General features: G+C 38.5%; 1 protein-coding gene across 6 annotated transcripts in view; it reads right to left on the bottom strand.

Annotated features, from left to right (window-relative positions):
* RAD51B (RAD51 paralog B) overlaps positions 1-19252 on the bottom strand; it is a 620299-nt gene that overhangs the window by 527122 nt on the left and 73925 nt on the right. The gene's annotated exons all lie outside the window — the stretch shown is intronic.

Here is a 19252-nt window from a genome sequence, read left to right as displayed (position 1 = left end):
AGGGATGAGTGGATGAATAGATACTGTTCAGAGAAAGTCTGGCTGAGTTCAGTCTTTCTCCCATTTTATCCTAGGTAAATGCTTCTAATGAATTAAGATTGGGAAATGTTTACTAAAATATCTTGATTTTTTTAAACTTATATACCATTTAATAGATATAAAAGAATATGTATACTATGTAGGTTACTGAACCATAATGATAAAATATATACTCATGAACCCATCACCCAATTTATGAATCAGAATATTCCCAATCCCAGTGAAGTTACACATCGGCCCTTCTTGAATTCCATTCTTCTGTCTCCCTCCCGAAGATCATCAATATTCTGAGTAATGCATTTATTTTATTCTTGCCTCTTATAAAATAATTTTTACTACAACTGATGGCATGTTCTGATGTATTTGCTAATCATTCTTTGTGCATGCTTCCACAATGGGGAGGGAAGAAAAAGTAAAGTCCTTCAAGTGTTAGTCACTCAGTCGTGTCCAGCTCTTTACAACCCCATGAACTGTGTAGCTCACCAGGCTCCTCTGTACATGGAATTCTCCAGGCAAGAATACCAGAGTGGGTAGTCATTCCGTTCTCCAAGGGATCTTTCTGACCCAGAGTTCTAACTGGGGTCTCCTGCATGGTAAGGCAGATTCTTAACCATCTAAGCCACCAGGGAAGCCATTACCTCAATGTATTTTTTTTTTAAAAGAAGTATCTTTTTGCCTATCTTCCCCCAAATTTAAGTACCTCATGATCAGAAATTATGTCTCTAACTTACCAGTACCTAACAAAGTTATGGGCATAGAATAAGTGCTAAATACTTATTTTTCAATTCATCTTTCACATCAGAGCCCCAATGTCTTAAATGTTCCACAGTAGAGCTGGTCAGCAACAATAAAGATTGCTTCTTTAATCATTGCCTTTCTCCTATGACAGACCTCTAGGAACCAAGGACCAAGTTCATCAGTTATCTTCCTAGACTCTGAATCAATATATAATAACAGTCACTACATGACCTCATCACACACTAGATAAAATCTTAGGTGGTACTGAAATTATCAAATGAGACAATTCATCTACTAGAGTCATACAGTGATGACTCCTTACTTGGAGAGCACATTATCACACACAAAAGTTTAATATATATTTGAGCTACACTTAACCAGACATGCCAATAAGACATGGAGGTGTCAACTGTTTTTTACTTAAAGACAGCATTGTCTACAAAGCAAACCAAACTGATAGAGAAGTCCCCACTATTTGACAGCAAAGAGTTTCACAATCACCTTAAACATTACTAACTGAACAAGTGTCTTTGAGGCTGTGTTCTTAAGGATAAACCTACAACTTCAATTACGTGGCCATTATGCAAAACGGTTGATTACAAATTTGTCCATCAGCCGAGAACAGCAAAAGTAGACAGTTTATGCCATTCTGGATTCAAAATTTTATTGTGCAATCTCTCCTAAAAGTATGTTAGAGAACTTCTTTGACATTTCTTTATTCTGAACAAAGCATAGATTAAGAAGAAAGAAATATCTCTCTGGGTATAAAAAGGAGTCAGGAGAGAATGTGCCAGAAGAACTTAGGCCAGTCATAAGACATCAATCTAAAGGATCTTTCTAAAGAGACAACTGTACTGTTATTCCGAAAGACTTAACAATTTACACTTTAGAAAGAAAAGTTTAGGGAACTGTTCACACAAGTGCACCTATAATCTGGAATTAGTGCTATTATTAAAAAAAAACTAAAATTAAAAAAAAAATTTTAAGTACTGCAGCATATGCCAGGCTACTTTACCAAACCCAAACCTTTTCACATTAATACAGCTGAGAAGTCTTGGTCAAGAATCCATAACAGTTTTGATAGGTCATTCCAGGAAAAAGTTTCGGGACATTGAACATCATTCCCAGAAGACTCTTAGTATTCTTTTTCAAACACTCCATGAAAAAAAGAAGAAAAAAAAATCACTCATCTGTACCTATCACTTGCTATATATGACCATTTCTTAATTTGTCTCAGTTGAGTTTAAACCATCTTCACTGTTACCACTACACTTTGATATCAAGCTAAAGGTGTGGTGAGGGCACCAAGACTGTTCTTGACCACAGGATGAGACTCCGCCAAAAAGATGTGCAAGTGGTCACAACCACCTCACTGTGTCACTCCATGTCCATGTTCATCAGAGCAGTTCACTCGCCCATGGCTAGTAGAAAACCTTGACACAGACATTATATTTTCTCCTCATATCTCCCCTTCATCATCTAAATTAGGTGTTTGGTAGCCCAAGGGCAACTCTCACTGAACCCACAGTCAAAGAAAAATAACAGCTTGCAGCACTATGATGTTGATCAACTGTGAGGATATTGCTCTGATAATGATTTGACTAGAGCTGAACTACTGCCATCCCTGATGGAACCAGTTGGCCCTTTGTTGCTTTTTGTTTTTAGCTGTATCTCTAAAAGCATACACTGCCTGAACCACAAAAGAGGGAAATAATTATTCTCTTCTCACAGTCACAGAGAGTGACTGTTAACTAGGAATGGGTTTCTTTGGGGGGGGTGATGAAAATGTTTTGGCATTAGATAGTGGTGACAGTTGCACAAATTTGTGAATATGCTAAAAAAAAAGTCTTATCTACTTTAAAAGGGTGAGTTGTATGATATGTGAATTATATCTCAATAAAGCTGTTTTAAAAAATGTGTTATTTGAAGGCTTTCTGTAATGTGTTCTTTATAAAACAACAAGCATTTTTGAGGCCTATAATGATACATCTATTTCATGATGTGCATTATTGAATAGTAAAGCTCTCGCATTCAGTAGATGTTGATCTACTGTCACTGACTTCTGGGGGACTAGAATTCACCCACTGTGAAATCTGTCTTCCTGTCTTTTACTCCTCAACTCAACCTTGACAACTTCAATGCACATCTTTGTAAGACAAAGTCCTCAGCAGGCCATAGAGCCTGAAATATTAATAATAGGTGCCATCAGTCCCTATTATATTAGAAATATAGAGAACTACAGCTGGGCTATTTACCTATGGTGAAGCAACAGAATCCAACATTAAAATTTGAGTTGGATTGACAAATCCATCTCTATCTGATGAAGGGTGCATCATTTGGTTATCTCTGAAAGTGTACTCTAATCTTATACTTCAAGTCTACACACTCATGCATATGAAAAGTGTTAAAGAAAGGGCTTTCTGGCATATTCAAAAAACACCTCTTGTAGAAGGGAGCCCTATTAGGAATCTATTGTTTACCAAGTTCACTACCGAATACGATTTACTCACCCTTTCAACCAAAATTTGTTGAGCACTCACACCTGCCAAACATTGGGATTACATAAATGAGTTAAATTAGACACATAGTCTACCATAAAAGAACTCACCACTATGGAGACACACAGAATGCCTTGTAAACAGGCAATGGCAGCAGTGTGCTACAGCTGAGGAGGGAATACTGGGCTGTTGGGAGAGTGCTCAAGGTCAGAAGCCTGAATTCTGGAATGAGCCAGGAAGGCTGCAGACTCAAATCAGGAGCTGGCTGCTGAGGGCCCTCTCTGAACCCATCATTTATTCAACACACTTGGATACCTCCACACTCCCTCACCTGTTAATAACAGCCCAGTAATGAACTACATGCTCTGAATTTCTGAAGAATTAGACCTCAAGCAGCTAATTTTCAAATACTTTTATCAGAAAAATTTCTTTGAAATTCTAGAAAAGGTTTTCTCCAGTAGGGGAATGAAACAGAGGATATGAAACAAACAAAACTAAAATTTTAAAGTATTCTTTTCCATATTATTTAACATACTCCACAAAGAAAGGGTCAAGATTTTAAGTTCAGATTTTTTAAGCTCCCTTTACCTTTATAAACTCTCAGAGAGTAGGGAGAACATCTTGTTAACCATGGTATCCTCAGTTGACTCTCCTTAAATGAGAGTCAAATGAATAAACACAGAAATAAATCAGCAACAAGCGGCATAGGAGCCATTTTCCTGAGGTAATTACTGATGGTATTTGACAACCTCCTTCACAGTATACCTGTTTACTTTCTCCTCTTCTCTCTTCTTGCCCTTCGACTTCTTTTCTCGCTATCGTCATCTCTTCCTTTCTTCTTCTCTCTCTTATTTTAAATGTGTCTTAGGACTGGCACCAACTCTTCTGACTGGCCACTGCTTTGCTGCACTAACCCCAGTGGTAGCAAAGGAGGACCTGCATTTTCTAATTACAAAGCACCCCCTAGTGGTCTAAGCTCCCTTTATCCAGAGGAACCACATAATAAAACTGGAAAACCTGAAAGTTAACCAAGAAATGGGTGTCCCCGGTGGTTCAGTGGTAAAGAATCTGATTACCAAGCAGGAGACCGGGTTCTGGGTCGGGAAGATCCCCTGAAGAAGGAAATAGCAACCCACTCCAGTATTCTCGCCAGAGAAATCCCACAGACAGAGGACCCTGGTGGGCTACAGTCCATGGGATTGCAAAAGAGTTGGACACTGAGCGACCAAATAACAACAACTAAGAAATACCAATGAATTGCAGTTCTTCTGTTTGTGCCAGTTAGGTCTTCTAGCAGCACCAGATACATTAAACCAGACCTCCTCTGAGGATTCTGACTTGTCAGGTCAAGGGTGAACTTTAGAGGTTTTCTTGTTCTGCTTTGCTTTAACTTTCTACCTGATTCTTATGATCACATAAATTTGAGAAACACTGTCCTAGGACGAAATAATTAAATCTCTGAGTACGACAGGCCTGCTCTATGAGATGGAGCTCATGTATTTCCCAGGTCCTTCCTCTTAATCTACGCCACAAACAAACAAAAAGTTTGCCATTTCCACAAATAGTACTGCATCTCCATATCTGTCTTCTTAATCCATACTTTTCTTGGGATGATTTTCTCTCTTTACTCATTTGGTAAATATCATTTAAAGTACTTCTAACCCTCTATTTGGGCTTCCCAGATGGCGCTAGTGGTAAAGAACCCACCTGACAATGAAGGAGACATAAGAGACATGGGTTCTATCCCTGGGTCGGGAAGGTCCCTGGAGGAGGGCATGGCAACCCACTGCAGTATTCTCGCCTGGAGAATCCAATGGACAGAGGAGCCTGGCAGGCTACAGTCCATAGGGTCACAAAGAGTCAGACACGACTGAAGCAACTTAGCACAACACATCAACAACCCTCTATTTTATTACATTTACTTGTTTATAAATTAATTTCTTTAGGACTAAGAATTATCAGAGAGCAGGAATAATGTCCTAACTTTTCCTGTGTTCCCAGCAGATTAACTGATGTTCCCAGGTCATATATTACAGATGACCATATTCTATAGGAACTTAACTACCATAAAATCTTACATAGTATTAGAACTTTAAAATAATAAACTTCATTTTGATTATCTTTTTCTCCCCTTGCAATTTTTCTTTATATACTCACTCTATACATCTGTACAGTATATATATTAACTGTTGCTATTCAGTTGCTCATTCATGTGTGACTCTTCACAACCCCATGGATTGCAGCAGTGAGTGAGAAATTAGATAAGACATAAATATCATTCCATATTTATATTGAGAAATACTTATGTGACACAAAACCACTATATCTTCTATTATAGCCAAAGCTTACCAAAAAATGCAAAGTCTAAGCCAAAGAGTAAAATTTGAATTTGCTTGCAATCAATCTCCAACTATAAAATAACTTTATAGTGAAGAATTCCACACACACAAAAGGTCACTATTATATTGGGAGAACTTCTTATATCTTATAGGCAGAAGTCACTGGGGTGTAAGTTATCTTGGGAGGATAAAATAAATTATTATATAAAAAATTCAGTTGCTTTTTATACCTAAATTGACAACTGAAAGTTTTTTCTCTTGTACTATTCCACACCCATTGTAAAAACAAGACATTCTTACAAACATATAGTGTCATACATACAAAAATAAAAACTGATAAATGATTATAAATATACATACATATATTTTAAATTCTTTCAACTAGTAATAAGCAATAGTTTCCCCCGCCCACCCCCTGAAAAAGAAAAAGACTTTCTTTCCTAGACTGTGGAATGATTTTTCAGCTAGTCCAACAGTCAGCTTCAAGCTGTTGGTTTGACAGTTCAATTACAGATGCTGAAGGAGCTAAATACTAGACTTCTAAACCCACATTCCAACTATGGGTGGTCTAGGAGAAGGGTACTAAGCTTTCCAAACCTTCACAGACTACGTAATTACCTCCTTCCTTGTGCATATGCCATACTGCAGTGTAAGTTGCTTTAAGCTGGGAACAGTTGATCCCCTAGCTCTCTGGAAGACCTATGAATCTCCTTCAGAAAAGTCAAACACATCAAATGTCAGTTCAATCTTCTTCTTAGAGACACGTTCCCTGGGTCTTACATCCTTCTGCCCTAACTGTATTTACCTTAAACTCTAGACTTGCTATTCAGCTGTTATCCTGGACTTTATTTCATCATCATTCTAGGAATTTCCTTTATGTCTCTCTACTGTTATATCCTATTTTCCTAATAGCTTCCCAAGGAAGGATGTATTAGGAGATAAATTTTCTGAGACCTTGCACGTTGGAAAATATTGTCACCTTATCCTTATAACTAACTGTTTGGCTGGACATAGAAATCTATGTTTGATCATTTTCCCTCAGAACCTTAAAGGTACTAATCCATTGTCTACTTCCATCCTGCATTACTTTTGAAAAGTCTGACAATCTGCTAATTTCTAATCCTTTCTTTATGACTTGCTGCTTCTCTCTGCTGTTCTAAAATGTCTTGGTACTATATTTCTTCCCACCCCACTCAACCCCCTATTCTTAGTGCTGAGCACTTTCAATAGGAATTCTTGTCCTTCAGTTCTGGAATTCTTTCTTGTCCTGTTTCACTCATAATTTCTTTTTTTCATTTTCTTTGGTCTGTGTCTCTAAGAGTCCCATTAGGAAGGAGTTAGACCTCCTACATGGATTCTCTATGACTTTTGCATCCCTCTGACTTTCATTTTCTCAGCCTTTCATTTCCTCAGCCTTTCAAACTATTATTTATCATTTTGCTATTATATTCAATGAGCCCTTTTCCCCTGAATATCTGGTTTTGCAACTTGTTATGAAATGGTATGGACCGAACAGAAGCAGAAGATATTAAGAGGTGGCAAGAATACACAAAAGAACTGTACAAAAAAGATCTTCACGACCCAGATAATCACGATGGTGTGATCACTCACCTAGAGCCAGACATCCTGGAATGTGAAGTCAAGTGGGCCTTAGGAAGCATCACTCCAAACAAAGCTAGTGGAGGTGATGGAATTCCAGTTGAGCTATTTCAAATCCTGAAAGATGATGCTGTGAAAGTGCTGCACTCAATATGTCAGCAAATTTGGAAAACTCAGCAGTGTCCCAAAGAAAGGCAATGCCAAAGAATGCTCAAACTATCACACAGTTGCACTCATCTCACACGTTAGTAAAGTAATGCTCAAAATTCTCCAAGCCAGGCTTCAGCAATATGCAAACCATGAACTTCCAGATGTTCAAGCTGGTTTTAGAAAAGGCAGAGGAACCAGAGATCAAATTGCCAACATCTGCTGGATCATCTAAAAAGCAAGAGAGTTCCAGAAAAACATCTATTTCTGCTTTATTGACTATGCCAAAGCCTTTGATGGTGTGGATCACAGCAAACTGTGGAAAATTCTGAAAGAGATGGGAATACCAGACTACCTGATCTGCCTCTTGAGAAACCTGTATGCAGGTCAGGAAGCAACAGTTAGAACTGGACATGGAACAACAGACTGGTTCCAAATAGGAAAACCAGTACGTCAAGGCTGTATATTGTCACCCTGCTTATTTAACTTATATGCAGAGTACATCATGAGAAATGCTGGGCTGGAAGAAGCACAAGCTGGAATCAAGACTGCCGGGAGAAATATCAATAACCTCAGATATGCAGATGACACCACCCTTATGGCAGAAAGTGAAGAGGAACTAAAAAGCCTCTTGATGAAAGTGAAAGAGGAGAGTGGAAAAAGTTGGCTTAAAGCTCAACATTCAGAAAACTAAGATCATGGCATCCAGTCCCATCACTTCATGGCAAATAGATGGGGAAACAGTGGAAACAGTGGCTGACTTTATTTTGGGGGGCTCCAAAATCACTGCAGATGGTGACTGCAGCCATGAAATTAAAAGACGCTTACTCCATGGAAGGAAAGTTATGACCAACCTAGACAACATTAAAAAGCAGAGACATTACTTTGCCAACAAAGGTCCGTCTAGTCAAGGCTATGGTTTTTCCTGTGGTCACGTATGGATGTGAGAGTTGGACTGTGAAGAAGGCTGAACGCCGAAGAATTGATGCTTTTGAACTGTGGTGTTGGAGAAGACTCTTGAGAGTCCCTTGGACTGCAAGGAGATCCAACCATCCGTCCTAAAGGAGATGAGTCCTGGGTGTTCACTGGAAGGACTGATGTTGAGGCTGAAACTCCAATACTTTGGCCACCTGATGCGAAGAGCTGACTCATTTGAAAAAAACCCTGATGCTAGGAAAGATTGAAGGCAGGAGAAGGAGACGACAGAGGATGAGATGGTTGGATGGCATTATTGACTCAATGGACATGAGTTTGGGTAAACTCCAGGAATTGGTGATGGACAGGGAGGCCTGGCATGCTGCGGTTCATGGGATCACAAAGATTCGGACATAACTGAGTGACCGAACTGAACTGATTCTTGTTTCATGTAGCAAAATATTCTCTGATCTCATACAGATAATTATGTCAGGCACTGTGCTAAGTGACTTATATTCACCATACTGAATCACCACAAGCAACCTGTGCGTATATGTTCTTATGCCTATGTGGATGCCCAACAGACATCTCAAACTCAATATAAATATATACAGAACTGAACTCCTGATCTTTTCCCTAAAACTCACCCTACCCACAGTCTTCCTCTTGTCACCTAACAATTCCTCCATCCAGTTCTTCAGGTCAAAAGCCTTGGTTCCTCTTCTTGTCTCACACAACATAGCTTAACCATCAGAAAATTCTGTTGGCTGAGCCTACAAAATGTATACAGAATTCAGCCATTCTCACCATCTTCAGTGTTACTACTGTGTCACCATCAACTCTCACCGACGTTACAATGAAAGCCTCCTAACAATTCTATTTTTTTAACCCCCGACAATTTGTTCTCAAGGCAGAGAGCGTCTTTTAAAACTTCACTGAAAACTTCAAACATCACCTTCTCAGTGATGCCAATCCTGATTACCCTACTTCTGCACCCACTCTCTTCCCTAATCCATTTCTCCATGATCTTGCTCTTGTCTTTCCTTTCTTACAGCAATTATGATTTTTGAACACCTAATTTCTCTTTCTTGCTTCTCCCCACCATTAGAACATAAGCCGCAGAAAGGAAGAGACCTCTATTGTTTTGTTTATTGATGCATTAACTGGAAGAGTAGTTAATAACAAACATGTCGGATGAATAAATGAATAACTTTCATATATAAGAGAAGTGAGGCCTACGACGATCAACTTGTCTAAGGATACACATCCAAAACATGAAAAACCGGGTTAAAATCCATGCTGGCCTGGTGCCAAAGTCCACATGTTTAAGTTAGACTGCCCCCTGTCCATGTCTATGATTAAAATGAGGTGAATCCTCCACAGACTTCCAGGCTTTGCAAGTTTTTTTCTTACATTTCTAACAAAGGAGAATATATAACTCTTTGTTTAAATTCTGAAGGAGAGTGTTTATGCAAATATGTGAGGCTGCAGAGGTGATGGCATTTAACTCAATAAAAGCCAGTAGACTAAGCAAGACTGGAAAATTCCTTTAGTCCTTCAGCTACCTAGATGGGAACAAGGCTGCCAGAGAAACATCTTAGTAGGAATCTCTGACCCCTTGTAGGATATGTAGTGCTTTCTCCCACTTGTACTTACTAGCAAGGCATGCCTTTGCGGTACATACGATATGACTGTATCCAGGATTTTCGGATCTGTATTCCAAAGATTTACTTTAAACACATGCTATTCTGTATTTTAACTGGACTATTTAAAAGCTTTTGGCTGCTTCCGCTATTCCTATTCAAATATCTAAATTGCATATTCTCCATAAATAAGAGGAAAACAAGCCTCAGGCTCCAAAAGGAAATATTACTTTTTTGTATTGGCAGCCCTAGAAAGGAAAGATAGAGACTTATACATATTGTTACTTTAGATGACACTAAAAAAAAGAACCAATACTGCGGTCAAGTATGCCATATGATAAATATTCTGTGTTATGTAAGAATGACACATTTCATCCCCTAGAGTCAAGAAGAAAGCTGGGAGGAGGCCTTCTATTCATCTCTGGCAGCAGATCTGGGAGACAGGACTAAAGCTGCAGAAAAACAGAACTGTGATGCTTATCTTCACATTCACTACTTACCTGATATCATTTCCCTCCAGCAAGGGTGAAAGAATCCAATAAAGCTAGAGGAATCAGTTCTGGAAGAAAAACAGTAAGCTATTGCCAAAGGAAGGAAGGAAGCAAGCAGTGAGGAGTCTATGTCCAAAGAATTCATTCAGGCATATTCCCTTTCTCCAAATTACTGCAACTTTTTCATTCACTACTAAACTCGAGTCCATCGAATAAACTTTACTCAGTTATTGCAGCAAACAGCTGCTGCTTTTTTGCCTGACTGGCACCTAACCCTCCCTTCTTCTACTACAATAAATACACCCCATTTCTTCTGGAAAACTACCCCTCCAGTCTCTCAGACCATGTTTTTTGGGGAGGAAACTGCATCCCCATGAGGAGTGGAGTGTGCCATTGGGGTCCGGCAGGAACCACAAACCCTGCTGCCACTGTGGGCATATGATGGGGGTAGTCCAGCCAGAGTGAACTCCAAGGACTTGTACAGGAGCTACAAAGAGGTGAAGACATAAATCTAAATCTCTTCTGCCAAAAGCAGACCCTGAGGATGAGGGTAACACTAACAAAAGTAGAACAGAAAGATCAAGAGAAAGAAGACTGAGTTCTGATAAAATCATTTGAGCCTTTGGATTAAATCTCACTTGAAGCTAGACAATGTGTATGTGTGTGCACACTGTAAATATATGTGTGTGTGCATATATATAAATATATATATATTCTAATATAAGGCACTCGATAAACATTTATGATTGCCTTATGGAGCGATCTGGAAAAACTGGAAGTTCAAAAACAAGGCAAAGCTCCATTTTCAGGGTTACAGTCATATAAGTATTTTATTTACTCAAGCTACCAGCAAAATCCAAGAATATAATAGAGGCAGAGTGATAATAATATTTCTAGAATTATTTCTACTATCTTAATGTGCAGACATTCAGTCTTTGATTAATTAACCAAGTGAACAGTGAGATGTGTTGTTATTAAAAACAGCATTCTCTTTCCCATTGAGCAGTTTTACTGATCATTCCAAAGCCTTTTGCTTTCTCACTTCCTTCCTTCTTTTGTCCATTTCAACTTCATTTCCTCTCTCTACTTAGATCTTCCCAGCACTGTTAGAAATTCTAGCAGTCTTACTATATCAAAATAAAAGCATTATTCATTAACTTGATAAAATAATACATATCTCAGTCCTAAAGCCAACATCTTACTTAATAAACACTAGAGATGCATGATCAAATGCAAGGCAAGGATGTCCACTATCTCCACTACTATGCAACCCTGGACTGAAAGTATTAGCCAATGAAATGGGCAAGAAGCTTATAAATTGGAAAAAAAAATAAAATTAAACAACTATTTTCAAATGACGTAGAAGGGAACATGGAAAATCTTAGTAAATCAATAAGATAAACTAATTAAAATAATAAAAGAATTTAATAAGGTAGCAAGATATAAAATTAAAATATAAAAAACAATAGCCTTCATATGAAAGCATACTAAATAGTTAAAGGATATGGTGGACAAGAAAATTTTCCTTAATGTAACAACAAATAAGATAAAATGCTTACAAACAAATTAACAAGAAATGTGCAAAACTTATATGACAGAAACTTTAAGACACTTGACAGGCACAAAAATAGACTTGAACAAATGAAAAGATATCTGGTGTTCTTGGACAGGATAACTAAACATCATAAAATTTTAAGTTCTCCTTGAATTAACTTCTAAATTTAATACGATGCTAATAAAAATACTAATAATCTTTTTTGGGAAGCTAGACAACTTGGAAAAATAAACAAGTAAAGATATCCAGGAAAACACTAAAAAAGAAAAGCTATGAGAGGGAACTGCTGCTGCTGCTAAGTCGTTCAGTCGTGTCCAACTCTGTGCGACCTCATAGACGGCAGCCCACCAGGCTCTACCGTCCTTGGGATTCTCCAGGCAAGAACACTGGAGTGGGTTGCCATTTCCTTCTCCAGTGCAGGAAAGCGAAAAGTGAAAGGGAAGTTGCTCAGTCGTGTCCGACTCTTCTCGACTCCATGGACTGCAGCCCACCAGGCTCCTCCGTCCATGGGATTTTCCAGGCAAGAGTGCTGGAGTAGGGTGCCATTGCCTTCTCCGATGAGAAGGAACTATCCCTACCAAAATTAGAACATAAAACAAAATATCTATAACTAAAACATGAGGTATCAGCACACAAATAGACTATGAAAGAGACTCTGAAATCAGAGCCAAATACATATAGAAACTTAGTAATAATAAAAATGGTATCTCAAATCACTACAACTAAGGTAAATTTTAGAAAGAAAGAAAGAAAAAGAGAGAGAAAGAAAGGAAGAAAGAAAAATGATGGAACAACTGTTTAGCCATTTGGAAAAAGATAAAACTAGATCCCTACAACAAATTATTTACACAAATCCCAAAAGATCAGAGATTAAAAAGTAAAAAATGAAATGAGAGTCGATTCTTGGTATTCATGGCATTCATGGCAATGTTCTACAAAGTTTCTGCAAACATTGAATTCACAAATACTGAATGATTATTCCTAGGGCAAACAAAGGGTCAGGTTCCTGCAAGCCTCTGATAATAATTTCATCAACTGATCAACACATAACTTATTTTATGTGTTTTTGTTCAGAGACACCTTATTCAATGTATGTTGTTGAGTCATAAACATTGAACACACCACCACAGCACTGTAACTCATACCTAAATGAAGCTTATCTAATACACTTATTTTCTCCCTAACGGACATCACAGTATTTATGTGCTTAAGAACTGAAGTTCTGTAGACACAAATTCAGCACCATACTTTGGGGTCAAACAGTAAAATCACCAACAAAAAGCACAAAAATATGAAAAGGACACTGTTTACAATGCGAGCGCTGAAAGAAGGCAGAGCATCGCCTTGTACGAACTCAGCTGGGCCCATGATCACTGGCTGACTCGGATTTGTGCCAGTTTGCAAATATCTGTACATGACTACAAGAGCACCACGAGTATTGACCTGAGGTTACAAATACATTTTAGTACAAATACAGAATCTGCAATGAAGATCACCTATACGTACACACTTCAAGAAAATACAAGTGGCTTCCCCTCTAACCTCAGTATAGGAAAAGGCTTTCTAACCATGACTTAAATTCTAGATACATTTGAAAGAAAATATGTTTGACTACATAAGAATAAAAAACTTATGCATGGCAAAAAATGTGCAAAAGTCAAAAGAAAACAAATGGAAAAAGTATATGTAAAATATGTAAGTATATGTAAAATATGTCACAGATAAAGGGCTAATAATCACTAACAAAATTTTTAAAATCTTAAAATTAAAGGAAAAAAGTCCAAAAACGCCACATAAATATGTGCAAAAAAATCAATAATTTACACAAAAAGATATAAAAATGGCCTTTAAACCTAAGAAAAGATGTTCGTTCACCTTTTCTCATAATAATAGTAATGGTTTACAGACAACTGAATTTTTTAAAATCCATAAATTCATGCTTATAAAACAAACAGATAAACAAACAGAAAAGAAAACTTGCTCCTTCCAGTAGAAATCCCATTAACAAATATAAATAAAATGATAATATTAGAAAATCACCATTTGACAGCCATCATAGTGGTAACCGATTCAGGCAAGAAGCAACAGTGGTTGTTAAAACAGTGAAAGCTTGAGGGGGAACAGAACATATTTACAGCTTCAAAGCTAACCCCTCATAAGACGCTTAAATTTCAAAGGGGACAATAGTAACTTTATAGTAGGAAACCTGAAAGATATTTCCTAAACAAGGTGATTGAAGTTAATACCAAAAGCAATGGGACAAATCAATATCATTTACCTTCTGTTGTGATACACAGAATACACATCACTTCTGTGGTATTCTTGTCAGAAAGAGCATTTCTTTTTTTTCTTTAATTAATTTATTTTTTATTGAAGGATAATTGCTTTACAGAATTTTGCTGTTTTCTGTCAAATCTCAGCATGAATCAGCCAAAGGTATACATATATCCCCTCCCAGAAAGAGTATTTCTCACATCGAATCATATGAAAACTCAGACTGAAGGAGATTTTACTATTTAGGTGCATACTTAGTGGTGGCTCAGACAGTAAAGCGTCTGCCTACAATGCGGGAGACCCAGGTTCGATCCCTAGGTCGGGAAGATCCCCTGGAGAAGGAAATGGAAACCCACTCCAGTACTCTTGCCTGGAAAATCTCGTGGACTGAGGAGCCTGGTAGGCTACAGTCCATGGGGTTGCAAAGAGTCAGACACGACTGAGCGACTTCACTTTCACTTTCACTTTAGTAAAAAGACATGCATATTTAGGTAAAGAGGCATCAAATATACATAAAGGAACAAAACACACATAATCAATCATACTTAACCTTTCAGTCAAACCTCATCCGTCAATGATTATGGTTTCAGTTCAGTTCAGTTCAGTCGCTCAGTCGAGTCCGACTCTTTGCAACCCCATGAATCGCAGCACGCCAGGCCTCCCTGTCCATCACCAACTCCCGGAGTTCACCCAGACTCACATCCATCGAGTCAGTGATGCCATCCAGCCATCTCATCCTCTGTCGTCCCCTTCTCCTCCTGCCCCCAATCCCTCCCAGCATCAGAGTCTTTTCCAATGAGTCAACTTTTTGCATGAGGTGGCCAAAGTACTGGAGTTTCAGCTTTAGCATCATTCCTTCCAAAGAAATCCCAGGGCTGGTCTCCTTCAGAATGGACTGGTTGGATCTCCTTGCAGTCCAAGGGACTCTCAAGAGTCTTCTCCAACACCACAGTTCAAAGGCATCAATTTTTCAGCGCTCAGCCTTCTTCACAGTCCAACTCTCACATCCATACATGACCACAGGAAAAACCATAGCCTTGACTAGATGAACCTTTGTTGGCAAAGTAATGTCTCTGCTTTTGAATATGCTATCTAGGTTGGTCATAACTTTCCTTCCGAGGAGTAAGCGTCTTTTAATTTCATGGCTGCAGTCACCATCTGCAGTGATTTTGGAGCCCCAAAAAATAAAGTCTGACACTGTTTCCACTGTTTCCCCATCTATTTCCCAGGGAGTGTGGGGGGAGTCACAAAATGATGAGCTTCTATTTCTATCATTTTTTTTTCCATACTTATTAGCTGGAATTCTTCTGTAAAGGGCTACTTGACCTTCCTGAAGTATAAGCTAATCCAGAGGATTAGCTATACAAATCTTAATTAGTATTAAGTGTGAATTAATTAAATGCTGAATTTCTTCCTTTAAATGGCCAATTTTCAGACTAGAATTAGTGCCCTAGTTTCTTCAGTGGTCTCAGTGAGGTGTTGGGTAATTCTCCTTTTGTCATTATGATATAGATCATTTTATGTTAAATATGTTTCAATCAATTGTGTAGGGGTTTTTGTTCTGCTTTGTTTTTGAGACTCAAATCTTCTCTGTGGCCAGTAGGAGCTACTAATGCATTTGAAGTTCAGTTTTAGATACAAAGAATCTGAAGAGCTTATGAGACATCCAAGAAGACATACCTACCTGGCAATTCGATTGGTTCTGAAACAGGAGACAAAAAACAAACAACAAAATACTGAAGCAGTGTAATTCTTATTCCTAACTATGGTTTTGGAGAAGACTCTTGAGAGTCTCCCAGACTGCAAGGATATCAAACCAGTCAATCCTAAAGGAAATCAATCTTGAATATTCATTGGAAGGACTGATGCTGAAGCTCCAATACTTTGGCCACCTGATGGGAAGAGCTGACTCACTGGAAAAGATCCTGAAGCTGGGCAAGATTGAAGGCAGGAGGAGAAGGGGATGACAGAGGATGAGATGGTTGGATGGCATCACCGACTCGATAGACCTGAGTTTGAGCAAGCTCCAGGAGACGGTGAAGGACAGGGAAGCCTGGCGTGCTGCAGTCCATGGGGTCGCAAAGAGTCGGACACGACTGAGCCACTGAACAACAACAAAAACAAGGCATCGTAACCACCTTACAGATATGCCTGAGAGGATTTTTCAATAGAAATTAAGATTTTAAAATTAACATATTCACTAAACATTTTATTTATCTGGTGGGTTTCTTTTTCTTTTCTTCTATTTCTAGTATGATGATTAGTATACCCCAGTCTCTAAGACAAGGTTCCTACCTTCAATGAGCTTAGTAGGAAAGACACCATAACTGTTCATCTTACATGCCAGGTGCAAATGCAGGTCAAGACAAATATATTACAGAATAAAATTAGTGTTACAGTAATAGAAACAAGGGATTCTATCCAGCTCGAGTCATCTTAAAAGAATCATTTGAGTCAGAATCAAAAGTTGATTTTGATAAATAACAGGGAGGAAAGTATGCCAGGGAATTGGAGGAAAGGTGTGGGGTGTGTGATAGAGAGCCAGTTCTGGAAAGACCATATCAGGAGTGCTGAAAACAAAGGAAAATGCAAGGTGATATGGGGCCAAGGTGAAGAGATTATTTATAAGAATAGAACTATCTAAAAGAACTTTCTACAGAGTGGATATGTTCTATATCTGTGCTGATCAATATAGCAGTCACCAGTCACATGCAGCCACTGAGACCAAAGAAGTGAATTTTCAGTTTTATGTATTTAATTTCAAATGAATAGACACCTGGAGCTACTGCTTACCATACTAGACAACACACTATTAGAATAAAAACTCAGAACAGGTATTTGTTTCTGTTGAATAAATGAATGAACAAGAGAATACATGCTTAAATGTACACTCAAGTGAATATTCCAAAGGGTATATAGTATATTAGAAAATCGTATCTTAGGAAAATGTGATACACAAAATTGGAAAAGTAGGTTAGGGCCAGATTATAGATGACTTTGAATGCAAACTTAGAGTTTGAACTATATTTGCAACATAATTTTAAAAATCAGTGACATTTTCTTAGAAAGGGAAGCATAATATTTGTTTTAGGATAAGTAAGCTAGCAGTGGTGAGCAGTATGTACTGACAAGACAAAATCTGGAAGAAAAGATAGGTGGGTAACCTAGGTCAGAGATTCTTAAACTTTTTTGGTTTCAAGATCCTGTATTAGTTTTCCAGGCTATCGTAACAAAAGTACCACAGATGAGTGGCTTAACACAGAGAGAGGTATTCTGTCACAATTCTGGAGGCTAGAAGTCTGAAATCAAGGTACCGGCAGGGCCACACTCCCTTTGAAGGTTCTGAGGGAGAAACCTTCTTTGCCACTTGCTAGCCTTGGTGCTTCTGGTAATCGCCGGTGTTCCTTGGCTTATAGCTACATCACTCCAATCTCTGCCTCTGTCTTCACAGGGCATTCTTCTCTATACATCTCCTCTGCATCTCTATATTCAAATCTCCTCCTTCCTGCTCTTATAAAGACACCAGTAATTAGATTTAGGGCCTGTGGTAATCCACCATGACCTCATTTTAACTTAAATACATCTGCCAAGATCCTGTCTCCAAATAAAGGATCACGGATTATGACATGAATATATCTTTTGGGGGAACATTCAACTCACTTACAGGCCCCTTAACACTCTTTAAAAATGACTGCGGTTCCCAAAGGGTTTTTTCATATGTTGAACCAGACATGGAACAACAGACTGGTTCCAAATTGGGAAAGGAGTACATCAAGGCTATATACTGTCACCCTGCTTATTTAACTTACATGCAGAGTATATCATGCGAAACGCCAGGCTGGATGAAGCACAAGCTGGAATCAAGACTTCCAGGAGAAATATCAATAACCTCAGATATGCAGGTGACACCACACTTATGGCAAAAAGTGAAGAGGAATTAAAGAGCCTCTTGTTGAAAGTCAAAGAGGAGAGTAAAACAGCTGGCTTAAAGCTCAACATTCAAAAAACTAAGATCATGGGATCTGGTCTCATCACTTCATGGCAAACAGATGGGGGAAACAATGGAAACAGTTACAGACTTTATCATCTTGGGCTCCATCACTGCAGATGGTGACTGCAGCCATGAAATTAAAAGACACTTGCTCCTTGAAAGAAAAGCTATGACCAACCTAGACAGCATATTGAAAAGCAGAGACATTACTTTGCCGACAAAGGTCCATATAGTCAAAGCTATTGTTTTTCCAGTAGTCATGTATGGATGTTAGAGTTAGATCATAAAGAGAGCTGAGTGCCAAAGAATTGACGCTTCTGAGCTATGGTATTGGAGAAGACTCTTGAGAGTCCCTTGGACTGCAAGGAGATCCAACCAATCAATCCTAAAGAAAATCAGTCCTGAATATGCATTGGAAGGACTGATGCTGAAGCTGAAGCTCCAATACTTTGGCCACCTGATGCAAAGAGCTGACTCACTGGAAAAGATCCTGATGCTGGGAAAGACTGAAGGCAGGAGGGGAAGGGGATGACAGAGGATGAGACGGTTGGATGGCATCACCAACTCGATGGACATGAGCTTGAGCAAGCTCCGAGAGTTGGTGATGGACAGGGAAGCCTCACGGCCTGCAGTCCACGGGGTCGCAAAGACTCAGACAACTGAACAACCGAACTGACTGACCATGTTAGATATTGATATCTACCATATTAGAAATAAAAATTAAGTGCTTAAGTACTTTTCTACTCATTTATTTTGTTGTAGTTTGTATTCAGTCGCTAAGTTGTGTCTGACTTTTTGTGACCCCGTGAACTGCAGCATGCCAGGCTTCCCTGTCCTTCACTATCTCCTTGAGTTTGCTCATTTAAGACAGAAATGGAAAAAAAAAAAAAAAAACCTCATTGCACTTTAACACATTTTTATGAACAATAAATGTATTTTCCAAAAAAAATTGTGAGAAGAATGGCACTGTTTTATATGTCTGTAAATCACAATCAAAGATGGCTAGATTCTCACATCTACTTC

The sequence above is a fragment of the Bos indicus x Bos taurus genome, chromosome 10, assembly GCF_003369695.1.
Source record: "Bos indicus x Bos taurus breed Angus x Brahman F1 hybrid chromosome 10, Bos_hybrid_MaternalHap_v2.0, whole genome shotgun sequence".
NCBI lineage: Eukaryota > Metazoa > Chordata > Mammalia > Artiodactyla > Bovidae > Bos > Bos indicus x Bos taurus.
This window is presented reverse-complemented; position numbering and strand designations above follow the sequence as displayed.